The sequence below is a fragment of the Podarcis cretensis genome (genome assembly GCF_951804945.1).
Source record: "Podarcis cretensis genome assembly, chromosome: 11".
Taxonomy (NCBI): Eukaryota; Metazoa; Chordata; class Lepidosauria; order Squamata; family Lacertidae; genus Podarcis; species Podarcis cretensis.
The window spans coordinates 49,476,839-49,488,889 of record NC_137180.1 but is presented as its reverse complement, the minus strand read 5'-3'; the positions used below and the strand labels follow the sequence as shown (position 1 = coordinate 49,488,889).

Below are 12,051 nucleotides of genomic sequence, written 5' to 3'. Positions count from 1 at the left end.
AGAGCAATTTATGACCATTAATATTAAAAATCTGGCAATGGAAAATTTCTGTGGTGCTCCCTTGCCTTGATGTCCTAAGCATGCTTGTTTTGCTTAATGGTTAATCCAGGCCTCGGTGCACCGCTTCATCAGTGTAGCAACTCCTAGAATCGGACCATATGCCTGCAGAATTTGTCCCTTTTCTCATTAAAACATGCTTCTGCCTGAAAATTATTTGTCACAAGTCTCAAACAGGCAGCAGCTGTGGAATGTCCACCTTGTGTCAGCTTTTTCGGTTGCCATCTGTTTGCTGAGCGAGTCTGTTTAAATTGTTTCCTGGGAAAAGAACTGATTTAAAATAGGATTCTTGCCAGGTCACGGCCATGAGGGCAATTCAAGTGTTAGGTTGAAGAAATCCGGACTTGTGTGCATTCCTTTCTAGTCATGTAGTTCAGCAACAGTTTTGCGTGGTGCACATTACAGTGGTATACAAAAAAAAGGGCAGACTTTGCAGCGTGCCACTAAATGCAGCCTATTCCAAGGAAGAGGAGCCAGGGCCCTGGCATTATTGATCAAGTGGCAGGGAGAGCCAGCAGTGCCCAGGAAATGGAAGAAGCCAAAAAATATTGTGATTTTTAAATGGATAGTGTGCACACATACAAACACAGGGCTACTACAAGCCCCACATTGGGCAAAAGATTTCTGCATTGCAGGGGGTTGGACTAGATGTCCCTCATGGTCCCTTCCAACTCAATTCTATGATTCTATTAGGAAGTGAGAGCTGGACCATAAAGAAGGCCGGTCACCAAAGAATTGATGCTTTTGAATTCTGGTGCTGGAGGAGACTTGAGGGTCCCATGGACTGCAAGAAGATCAAACCTATCCATTCTGAAGGAAATCAGCCCTGAGTGCTCACTGGAAGGACAGATCGTGAAGCTGAGGCTCCAATACTTTGGCCACCTCATGAGAAGAGAAGACTCCCTGGAAAAGACCCTGATGTTGGGAAATATGGAGGGCACAAGGAGAAGGGAACGACAGAGGACGAGGTGGTTGGACAGTGTTCTTGAAGCCACCAGCATGAGTCTGACCAAACTGCGGGAGGCAGTGGAAGACAGGAGTGCCTGGCGTGCTCTGGTCCATGGGGTCACGAAGAGTCGGACACGACTAAACGACTAAACAAATGGGAAATGTGAGTGCATTATTTGTGAAAGCAGGGGATCTGTGTGTGCACTTTCCCCTGAGCTTTTTCTAGTCAGCAGCAGAGAGACAGACAAAGCTTGACTTGGTGGCTGCTCTCTGGGCGAAAGAGACAAAGGAAGAGAGAGTCAGAGCAGGTTTCAGGCTCATCTGATGTTCGGTGCATACTGACTCACAGTTGTGCCAGGAGGGGGCGCTGTGGTGCAGAGCTGGCAGCACAAGCTTGACTTGGTGGCTGTTCTCTGTGCTGAAAAGAGATGTGTGTTTCTGTCTTTCTTTGGACAGCTTCATTGCACTCCATATGTGCTGACCTCTTTGATTTCAATGTTTCTTGCTGTTGTGGATCTAAAGTCTTTTTCATCTTTAGCATCTGCTTTCCTTGTCTCATACAGTGGTGCCCCGCAAGACGAATGCCTTGCAAGACGAAAAACTCGCTAGACGAAAGAGTTTTCCGTCTTTTGAGGTGCTTCACAAGACGAATTTCCCTATGGGCTTGCTTCGCAAGACGAAAACGTCTTGCGAGTTCTTGCAGAGTTTTTTTCCTTTTTTTCCTTTTTCTAAGCCGCTAAGCCGCTAATAGCCGTGCTTCGCAAGTCGAAAAAACCGCAAGACGAAGAGACTCGCGGAACGAATTAATTTCGTCTTGCGAGGCACCACTGTATTATTAACATAGCTTGTGTGTCCATACAAATAACCTACCGATGCTTTTGAAGAATTCCAAATTAGTAAAATACATATTGCTTGTTTAATCAAAACAATCTCCTCCTGTTTACACGCACTCCTCACATTTTGCAATACTCCTGTCGATAGAAATAATACTCCGTACCTATGACACAGATCCTGTATATTGCTCTTGGTGCAGATATTGTACAACCCCCTTGTATACCAGGCGCATCAGTCAGAAGTTTCTAAAAAGTCTCCAAAACATTTCCTTGCTTCTCCAAAACATTTCCTTTCAGCAAATCTAAAAATGGAATCCAACTAGGGTATACAATATATTTTCGACAGACACAAACCTACATGGGAGGAGGTGGGAGGGTGTCACCAAACAGTTAATCCAGTTAACTGTCTAATACTAAATAGCTCAGTTGGTTGGAGCTTGGTGCTCATAACGCCAAGGTCACAGGTTCTTTTTTTATATATGCTTTTTATTGAGTTTTCATTTTAAATACACCAACACCAACAAGCAAAAACATCAAGTCTTATTACATGTAGAGCCGTCTGTAGAGCCATTGAATTCCCTCCTTCCCTTCAACAAGTTTTCTTATTCCAATCTTTAGTTCACAGTTTCATTAGTTAAAGATTACACCATGACATAAGATTTACTTCAGTCCTGCTAACGTCTTCAAATTTCTACAGTTCTCACTTATATAAACCATAAATTTACTCCATTCTTTTTGGTACTTCGTCTCCTCCTGACTGTGAATTCTGTGTGTCAGTTTTGCCATTTCTGCATACTCAAACAACTTTGTCTGCCACTCCTTTACAGTCAGTATCTCCTGTGTTTTCCACTTTTGGGCTATCAAAACTCTAGCTGCTGTCGTCGCATACAAATATAGTCTTTGGTCTGTCTTCTTAAAAAGATGTTTAAATATACTTTTCCAAAAAGCCTGAAGAATTGTTGCTAGTTTGATGGGAGAGGATATTAAGAAGACAGTCCAAGGTCACAGGTTCAATCCTCATACGAGACAGCTGCATATCCCTGCAATGCAGGGAGTTGGACTAGATTATTCTCAGGGTCCCTTCCAGCTCTACAAGTCTATGATTCTTTATGTATGGAGGAAAAGAGATAAATCACTCGCTCCTCATTGTACCTTTTCGAGGCAGACCAAAATCCTCCAGCGTCCTGCTCCAAGGACTTCTTTAATATTTAGGGCTCTCAGTCCTTATCACCAGAAGAGTCCAGCTGGATAAGGCCAAAGGTCCAACTAATTCAATATCCTCTTCTCACAGTTACCACAGTGGTATACCTGATGCACAGTTCCCTGCAAGTTAAGGAGACAGAGAGCAGATTTTTATGGCTTGAGAAAGAAAGCAAGTTCCACTAGAGGGCAGTCATGCCTAAATATCAGCAGTAAATCTGCCTGAAAGCAAATAACCGGCGACCACTTGTACAGTGGTACCTCTGGTTACGAACTTAATTCATTCCGGAGGTCCGTTCTTAACCTGAGGTACCACTTTAGCTAATGGGGCCTCCTGCTGCCACCGTGCAATTTCTGTTCTCATCTTGAGGTAAAGTTCTTAATCCCAGGTACTATTTCTGGGTTGCGGAGTCTGTAGCCTGAAGTGTTTGTAACCCGAGGTGTTGTAACCCGAAGTACCACTGTATTAGATTCATTTCTAACCAAGCTCCATGCTGGGACATGTAATTGTCTCTTGGATTAGAATCATGGATAATTGCTCAGTAAATTCACAGTATAAATTGCAATGTGATGTAGCTGTAATCACCACTGGAGCTTGCATTCTCTATTGCTCATGATTGCTATAATCACTACAGTGTAGTTTTCCAAAATTTACTCCACTTTTTAAAGCCCTGTCCCCAGATGCAAAGCCAGTACTAGGAATGGGATGGTGGGTTTACATTTTCTGTCCTTTACCTCTGACACATAGACCTAACAAGCTGAGTTCTTGGTTTTGCATCAGGGCAGTAAGTATAGTCATACTCTTGGAGAGGCAAAATCCCATCTCCTGGATTGTCATAGGTTTTTATACCGGGAGATGTGGCAAAAAGGAGGAGTGAGGGGGAAGACCAGATAAGGTGGTCATAGCAACTCTGTGGCTGTAGTTTTCTGTGTGCTTCTACATTTTAGCAAAAGATGCACTAGCTGTTCAAAAGAAAAACATCCTTACCCAAATGCATTTCGTTCTGGCTCTACTCAGCATACAGGTCACATCCACACCACACATTTATAAAACACTATACCACTTTAACACTCATGGCTTCCATGAATCCCATAGTTTGTTAAGGGTGTTGACCCAATGGATTTCAATGGGAAAATAAAATATGTGCTTACCTTTCTTCCCCGGAAATCAGCTGAACTTGTAGCCTGATCCCATGCATATGTGCTCAGGTGTAGATCCCTCTGAATTTGAGAGAAGTGTCTCATAGGTGTGCATGGGACTGCATCCTTAAAAATGTTTTAATTTGCTTGGATATTGCCCTTACCAAATATAAATGGGACCACCAGAGGTGGGGATGGATGGATCTGTCAATTTCAGTTCTTTCTGTTTCTCTTTTTTCGGTTAAAAAGCTCATTTTGTATGCAGTGTTGCCTAATATACACCCTTTGCCAAAACACATTTCCCTAATATAATGCATGTTTGTGATATATTCACTGATATATGCACCTTTTGCCTCAGTCTGTGTGTTTTTGTACACATTACTCTGCTGGAGAACCACATTGCAAAATTCAGAGAGGTGCAAATTTCAAACTGCAGTTTGTGCATTGTCTCAGAAACTGTGAATTTAGAACATTCACCTTTAAGTATGAACTTTATCAAAATTCTTCCCCATCCCTAACCACAGGGGAAATATGTGCTCGATTTGTTGTCTGCTCTAGTAATGGGGTCACGAAGAGTCGGACACGACTAAACGACTAAACAACAACAACAGCAACTAGTAATTAACACTGAGAACCTAGGCCTGTTTGTTTGGAGTAATCTCCATTGAAATCAATGTAAATTACTTCCTAAAGTAGCTATTAATACTTGCATGTAAACTGGGACTCAGCTAGACTGGTAAAGAAAAATCAATTTGTATGTGTTGTATGTGCGATATAACATTGTGCCAATAGATGGCGACGTGGACTCCTGTTTTTCTCTACCTGTTTTCCTTGTTTAAATTTGCAATGCTTTAGACTGAAACGCTTCTTTGATGTGTCTAGATCCAGCCCTGCTGTCTTTTCTAGGAGAGTACTGGCATGGGGGAAGGAAGGGGTGGAGCAGGGGAGACTGAGGTTTTGAATTATGGTGCCCTCCCCATCCTCAGTTGCTGCCAGAATCCAAATAAGAAGCCAGAGGGAGGCATTTCATATATTTTTTCTATACCAGGAGGTGCTTGCATGTGGGAAAATAAAACGTTATAGAGACAGGCAGGATGGAGCTGAGCCACAAAATTCTTGGCTTGCATATGGACGACAGTGCCAGTTCACCCCAAGAGAGAAGGATGAGTGAAACTTATGCCATGGACAAAAGGAATATGTGGGATAGGTAAAGGTAAAGGGACCCCTGACCATTAGGTCCAGTCGTGACTGACTCTGGGGTTGCGGCGCTCATCTCGCTTTATTGGCCGAGGGAGCCGGCGTACAGCTTCCGGGTCATGTGGCCAGCATGACCAAGCTGCTTCTGGCAAACCAGAGCATGGAAACGCCATTTACCTTCCCACCAGAGTGGTACCTATTTATCTACTTTCACTTTGACATGCTTTCGAACTGCTAGGTTGGCAGGAGCAGGGACCGAGCAACAGGAGCTCACCCCATCGCGGGGATTCGAACCGCCGACCTTCTGATTGGCAAGTCCTAGGCTCTGTGGTTTAACGCACAGCGCCACCCGTGTCCCTATATGTGGGATAGAGTACACATTATTTGCAGTCTTTGATAAGCAGTCTTACCACCTTTTTTACTGGGCATGCTCCTGTGCCTTTTAACAACAGCCTGACCGATTTAACAGCAGAAATGCATCATGTCTTCATGCCAAGAATAGGGTTGCTCAGTGCTATTTTTCTAGAAACCGAGGTGCCAGAACTCACCACAAACACCTCTATTGTTCTCTTATCATGGCAATGGTGCCCAACTGAGAGGTGCCAGAATTGAGTTCCAGCTGGAAAAAAGCCCTGGCATCACTTCAATTCCTGTGTGTCAGGCTGCTCTGAAAGGCACAGGAGCAAGGCGAGTTTAAAAGATGGCAACATGAGGCTTGCTTTATTATGAAAAGCCTGTGGAGGGTGTGCTAGGGGGGGAAAGGAACTGGAAAGGACGGCAAATGGTTTGCTGAAAATGCCAGTTCTCTTTTTATTTGTGGCATTTTTAATTTGTTTTGACATTGTTTCTCCTAGAGTAAGAGGAAAGAGGAGTAGAGAAATGTAAGAGACAATCTGAGAGTGGGGTCTATTTTAAGCACACACCCCCTCACACTTCTCATTTAGAAATGCTTCTTCAAACCCTAAAATAATCCACGGCAAATGACAAAAGGAGACCAGATGGTTAAAGAATCACCATGGAGATAATCCAGTGGAATGGTATCTAAGAGGAGTGCAAACAAGATTAAGGCGAGATCTGAAATGGTAAAATTGCATCCTAGAAGTAGCTCAGAGGAAGACGTTTGGCCTGTCCCCAGCGTACGTCCTGCATCAGTGCAGAGGGGTGAAGGAACAAAGCAGTGACCATTTGCGGAGCGAGACAAAGGCGCTGACAAGCTTGCTTGCTGCCTGTCAAGGCCTGTATTATGAGGCTTGGCTTATGTGAGCCCTCCAGAGCTGTACTGGCTTTGTGAACACCATCCTACCCTGCTCAACTCACCTGCGTTCTCAGGTGGAAAGTGTGTGCCACCTACATATTGTCCCTGTGAAGGATGGTCCTTTGTGGAGTCCCTCAATGTCAGGAAGTCACGAGGAGGTTCTAAAGGATGGGGAAACTGTGGTCCTCCATATGTGGCACAACTCAGGTGATACCTCGACCACTGGGCGAGGGCTGGTGGGTATAGTCCAATAACACCGGAAAGGGGCACAGATTCCCCAGACAGTTTACTTCTTAGTATAGGGTTTCTGTCAGCAGTTCTGCTGCCACCTCCATTCTGGAAAACAGCATCCCTGTTGAGATTTGTCCTTTCTGGAAACAATTTGAGACATTTTTTTTTAATCCTACCAGCTTTTCCAGCTTAAGTATTTATTCTGTATATCTTACTTGCTGGAGGGGGTGGGTTTGGTATTGTTTTTAAAGCTATTTTTAGTTGTTTTGAATTGGCTCGAGACTCATGTGGAAAGCTACCCACAAATTAATATAATAGGTACAACAACGCACGTGGGCAGTTCTTTCCCTGGTGACTTGCTTTCCCTCTGTGTATGTGGAATTAGACAGGACAGTTGTGGAAGTAGCAGGCAGGGAGAAAAACTCAGTGACTTGGGCTGGATCTAGACACAACAAAGGAGCGTTTCAGTTTAAAGCATTGTAATTTTAAACAGGGAAAACAGGTAGAGAAAAACAGGATTCCACATCGCCATCTGGTGGCACAATGTTATATGGCATATAAAGGTAAAGGGACCCCTGACCATTAGGTCCAGTCGTGACTGACTCTGGGGTTGCGACGCTCATCTCACTTTATTGGCCGAGGGAGCCAGCGTACAGCTTCCAGGTCATGTGGCCAGCATGACTAAGCCGCTTCTGGCAAACCAGAGCAGCGCACGGAAACACTATTTACCTTCCCGCTGGAGTGGTAACTATTTATCTACTTGCACTTTGACGTGCTTTAGAACTGCTAGGTTGGCAGGAGCAGGGGAGCTCACCCTGTTGCGGGGATTTGAACCGCTGACCTTCTGATTGGTGAGTCCTAGGCTCTGTGGTTTAACCCACAGCGCCACCCGCATCCCTTATTATTTGGCATATACAATGCATATAATTCACTTTTTCTTTACCAGTCTAGCTGAGTCCTTGACCATGCAGACAGCACCAAGGCAGGAGGGAGACAGAGAGTGAGGCATTTGGGGGAAGGCTTGTTTACTAAGGGTAGAAAAATAGCCACAAAACTGGTGTGGCACCATGGAAGAGAAAGAACTCCAGGTGCAGATTATTATAAGCCCAATGAATTTTGGAAAATTCTTTCTTCAGGAGCATGTTTTTAGCAACAGTTCTTCAGCAACATGCTGAAGGAATACTGCGTAACTCTTAAATACTGCTGTGAAAAGACACTGGGTTTATAATAAACTACATGTTTAGCATCTGAAGTTCTTCCTTTCTCTTCTGTTTTTCTTGCTTCATAAAAAGGCCTTTGCTTTACACAACTCCTACATGAATCTTTAGTCCAAAAATGGGGAAACCTGCAGCACTCCAGGTATTGTTGGACTCCAGGTCCCTTCAGCCCCAGACAGCATGGCCAGTGGTCAGGGGTGATGGGAACTGGAGTTCAGCACCTTCTGGAGCACTACTTGAGTGGTTGCAAACACCACACGAAGCGGTGGCAGCACTGCGGCGAACAAAGAGCTTGGCTGCAGGAGTTGCACCAAGCCCCAACACACATACACTTCTCCTCCTAAGGCTTTTCCCTCCCTTATGGGAGTTCTGCACTGGCACAGCAAAATACCACAGGAGGGGCCTGGCATTTCTGTTTGTTCCCCCACAGTGGAAAGCTTCATCCAAAGCCTCATCACCAGATTGTCAACACCAGTGCCAGCCTTTGATCATCTGTCCAGGGCACAGATGGGAAACCAGAGGCTTCCCTTTTCCCTTTTACACAGGCAGCTCCAGATCCTGAAGGGAAGTTTTCAGCCTGGGAATATTCGTGTGGAGCACCAGTTTGCTCTTGCGGTTCCTTTTGCAGCTGGAAATACATGTGTCAAATCCTGCTGCTGTTGGCTAATGGCCATCACTGGACTGGCTCCTCTCGGTTCCTCTCTGTACCTCCTTTCTCATGAAAACAATTGTTGAGTACATTGGCTGGGATTAAAGGCCCTTTACGTATTTATTCACAATATTTCTAAACCACCCCATAATCAAAATTCTCTCTTCTGAAATTGACATAAGGAACACAAAATGACAAAAATACAAATGTGGCATAAAACCAAATGGCAGAAGAGCTTAAAATTAACCAGTACTACTCACAACACAACAAGCAGAGTTAAAACTTGCAAAAATTCAGAACTGTCAACGCCTTAAAAGCCTCTTAAAAGTTCTTAAACACCCTTTGGAAGTCTTCACCTAGCACTGAAAAGGAGAGCTTCTCTTGGGAGGGTGTTCTGCAGGACAAACCACAGACTAGATTCTCTTGCAAGCAGCCACCCTCTGAATCTAGTCATGGACGTTCAAACAGGGGCCTCCAATTATGACCATGAGGTCTGGGAAAATATACGTGGAAGGAGGTGATCCTTCCGGAGGGCTTTAAACATTAAAACCTGTACTTTCGGTTGGCATCACTGGAAACATGTAGGAAGTTGCATTATATTATATTTGCCCATCTAGCCTAGGGATGGAGGAGACATTCAATTTGATTTGTATTTATAGCTGAACCTATCAAATCCGCACTTTCTGAAACTATACATGAACTAAAATATTTTGAGCACTACATGCACATGCGTTGTTTGTACGTTGTTTCCAATGCGCGGAGGCAAGGCAGGGTTAGGATCAGAATTAACAGGTGTGATCCTGCTGCTCCACCACATGTTGATTGTGCCCATTTTGTCTAGAGTATGAACAGGGTCACAGATGTTGCTGTTTCTTAGAGGCTCCTACGCTATATCTCCTAAAATCTAGGACCTCAATCAGTGCTTGTATTCATGCTGTTATTATATCTCATTCTTGAAAACGTGTTGGTTACATTAAGGGAAAACAAATGGGGGGGGGGGGAGAAGAACTCACAAAACCACCTTCTTTGAACTTGAGTGCACTTGAGGCTATGAATTACATTTCCATGCCCTTTTGGCTAAATACCTTATGATATACAATGTGCTCTCAACAGGGATATTGTTGCTTCAAAGTCCAGATTCCATCTGGAAGTGATCCAAAATCTTGTTGGCTGGGCCTAGGAGAGAATAATTTCTGTTCAGTGAAATACATCCCACCCACCCCTTCCCTGCTTGGCAAAGGAAACCTTTTTGGAAACACATTTCTGCATGTTAGCATTAACAGAAATACTGTTTTGTTTTGTTTTTTTATTATACTGCTGTCCTTGGTATGAGCCAGACAAGTTGTGCAGACACGGCTTGTTGTAAAAGGACCTCTTTAATCAAGAGTTACAATGGTATGCATTAATTACTGTAACCTCTATTTCCAGTGCAGTAATTTGCTACATGATCCTTTTCACTATGTTGTGATTTACCACAAGGGAAATGAACTGCTTTAAACTATCCAAACCAATCCACCAGTTCCCTTCTCTGAAACAATTACTTGATTAGCTCGATTTAGGACTTTATTGATTTCAGACATTGCAAGTCTCTTGTTCCTCACATAGGACCAAGACATGGGCTTTTGTTTGCATAATGTTTCTCTTTGGTGCTTCCTTTTCTGCTATGCAACCTTGCAGATCTCAGTGAATATATTCTTGTGGTAATTTGAAATGTTGGCTACATTAGTTCCAAAAACTAGAAGTAGGATTGACTGGATTGACTGGCAAAAGTCCTGATATGTGGTATAAAATTACTGAAAGGTCACATGTTTGGACCTACTCTCCCTCTTTGCACGAGCTGTTAGATTCCCTGAAAGAAAGTATCCCTGCGCTCCTTTGGATCGCCTGTTGACCCATGCATCATTCATCCCGATTTTCTTGCACAAAGCTTACAAGGTTGTTAATACTCTGTCCAGTCTTTACTGAGCATGTGCTCTTTGTTTATGGGATGGTTATAGGGCAAGAAGCATTCCTCTAGATCTTCCGGAGATTTGATTAAAGAGAAGCCTGGTAAAACCCTCTGCAATCATTTGTTCATCTCACGATTTGTAGTGCATTTCTGAACCACTAAAAGTAATGGGGGGTGTGTGAGTGGATTTGTCGTCCTGGGATGACAGAGTCCTTTGGTCCACTTTAATTGTGCAAGCCTAAACTTCTGGTATGCACTTGAATCCCACATGCAAAATACTGACAATGTGGCAGCATCCACACAATGAAGACTTTCCAAAATGTGTTTAGTAAGTGATAATTGGAGGGGGCAACAATACATTGCACTGAGGTCACCTGTTGCTCACAGATCTCACCATGGACTTGATACTTGAGTCCTGGCTTCCCACGCCCTTATGTATAAGGGGAGCGTGGAATGGTATCACAAAAATGGTATCAGAAATTTGAGGCTGCTTTATTTACCTTTTTACAAAGTTTTATTGGTTTTATAGTAAAATGACATTAATAAACACCAACAAAACCTGTAGGGTGTTACATGTATACATTGGTCACATATAAGATAAAAAAGTGGAGCTGGGAGACTGTCAAATAACTAAGTCATTGAATACTTTGCCAAGATGTCAACTATCCGTGACAAAACCTCACCATAAGTAAGCATGAGTGGTTGGAGGTCTGACATTAACATCACTTCTGTTTACATAGCTGATATATGGGAACCATACCTTGTCAAAATGATCGTGTTTAGTTTGGCCTCTGACACCCTTTCTGTGTTGCATCAAATGCTCAGGAAGAGCCAGATCCCAAATTTTCCCTTCCCATCCCATCAGAGATGGATCTTTGGAGTCTTTCCAATGAGAGGCAATCTCTAAACAGGCAGCAGTAAACAGCATGGCAGTTAAGCCCTTATGTATAAGGGGAGCGTCTAGATCAGCATTCAGTTTCACAAGGGCTAAAGCAGAGTTTGGGTTCAATGACTGACCAATAAGGCCGTCACTTTTCTGCAGTCCTCACATCCGATGTCACACCTGAATGAGACCTAAAGTCTAGTTCATTCAGAACAAGCCCTAGAAGAAAGAAACAGGGATGTATGAACAGAAGTTTCTATCCTGTCGTTACATGGGATATTGTCAGGGCTGGTTCAGCTGTAGGTCAGCATGAAGATTCAGATACAAGCAGTAAAGTTGATTCTTTATTCAAGGAAACAGAATACAAGCAGATAAACCTATGGCAAGACTGGCCCCAGGAAAGCAGTTGCCAGAACTGTGCCTCCCACTTCCACCTACGTTTCCTCCCCAACCATTGGGGAGGGGCTCTCTGTGCTCTCTGTACTCTTTGCTC

At 43.7% G+C, this 12,051-nt stretch overlaps 1 long non-coding RNA gene across 1 annotated transcript in view; it reads right to left on the bottom strand.

The window, feature by feature from the left end:
- Nucleotides 1-2,402: 2,402 nt before the first annotated feature.
- LOC307226424 overlaps nt 2,403-12,051 on the bottom strand; it is a 34,585-nt gene continuing 24,936 nt past the window's right edge. The window contains exon 3 of the long non-coding RNA XR_013843405.1: nt 2,403-3,161. This is a non-coding gene — a long non-coding RNA (uncharacterized lncRNA). The remainder of the gene's footprint in view (nt 3,162-12,051) is intronic.